At 36.6% G+C, this 1,376-nt stretch overlaps 1 non-coding gene across 1 annotated transcript; it reads left to right on the top strand.

The window, feature by feature from the left end:
- The first annotated feature begins 536 nt into the window (after window positions 1-536).
- Window positions 537-609, top strand: Trnaq-cug (transfer RNA glutamine (anticodon CUG)). Its single transcript has one exon. It is a non-coding gene; the product is annotated as a tRNA-Gln (tRNA).
- The last annotated feature ends 767 nt before the right edge of the window (window positions 610-1,376 follow it).

Genomic DNA, 1,376 nt, shown 5'->3' on the forward strand with positions numbered 1-1,376 from the left:
TATATATAGGCCTATATATTTATCAGTATTTATTCCTGTTTTATTTGCCTAAGCATATAAGATATAGGGTATATAAGCATATAAGATATAGGGTGTATATATATATATATATATATATATATATATATATATATATATATATATATATATATATATATATATATATATATATACTATAATCTATAATCTATATTGTCGGGTATTAACCAGTATTTATCCAGCGAGAGTATCCCCATACCTAAGCATTGCAGTAAATAGCAGCAGTAGGTATAACTTAATCGTTGCTAACTAGTAAAAAAAAAATGTCCTGGTATTGTTCACCTGTATGTTACCCGCATATTGTTCTCTCAGCGGCAAGTCTTTGCTGTTATCCACCATGCTAGTCAGCTGTTAAACTAGGTCGTGTACCTGTGTTTACCTATAACTGGGTCAAAGTTTACTGATCAGGACAGCTTCGATTAGAATTCACCTGATACATGATGTAAGGTGATAAACAGATAGGTTATTTATAGCATATTACATCCGGTTGTAAACGTGGATTCCATGGTGTAATGGTTAGCACTCTGGACTCTGAATCCAGCGATCCGAGTTCAAATCTCGGTGGAACCTTAATTGTTTTTATTATATTTTTGTGACAGTTTAAAATTTGTTTTTATGCGTAAATTACCTGTAAAAATAAATAGGGTATTCTGGGCTATTTTTACACTCTCAATATCGTTATCATTGGTTTGCGGTATCCATGTGTTTCTATACTTGTATTATAGGAATTTTTGCATTAGGGCCAATCGTATTATATAACTACGAGCGTTAATAATGCGTAGTGATGGTGAAAGGGGGGGGGGGGGATTACGAACAAATGGCCGACATGGACAAAAAGCCGACAGGGACAAAAAGTCGACAGGAAATAAGGCCGACATCTAAAAGGCCGACAGGAAATAAGGCCAACAGGCTTTGTAAAACAACAAACTACAGAGAATTGTAACGAGTAATGTCATAAGCTGTTGCTATTGTAGTAAAAGGCCACTAATTGATTTCTGTTTAATAACAGTTTAGTGACTAGATTGTACTGCCATGTGCCACTTGCACCACCTCCCCCACCCACCTTGAACGATATAAGTAAAGTAAAGATTCCTCTTTAGACCTAACGATCCATTAGGCAGATGAAGTGGAGTTCATATGTTTTTTTACCTCGGTATATAAAGGGATAATGTGGTCAGCACTATGCCCAGCTGCGTTTACTTTCCCTAATGTGAGTTAGCTACCTATCAGAGTTGGGTGGACTCAGGGACGTTCCATTAACTTGAACCCGGATTCGAACTCGGAAATATCGTCTAGCTCTCCACCGCTAGGCCACGCCGTTCCATTTCTTAAACGAT

The sequence above is a fragment of the Physella acuta genome, unplaced genomic scaffold (assembly GCF_028476545.2).
Source record: "Physella acuta isolate Inbredline_101_S28 unplaced genomic scaffold, ASM2847654v3 ptg001013l, whole genome shotgun sequence".
In the NCBI taxonomy this organism is placed as follows: Eukaryota; Metazoa; Mollusca; class Gastropoda; family Physidae; genus Physella; species Physella acuta.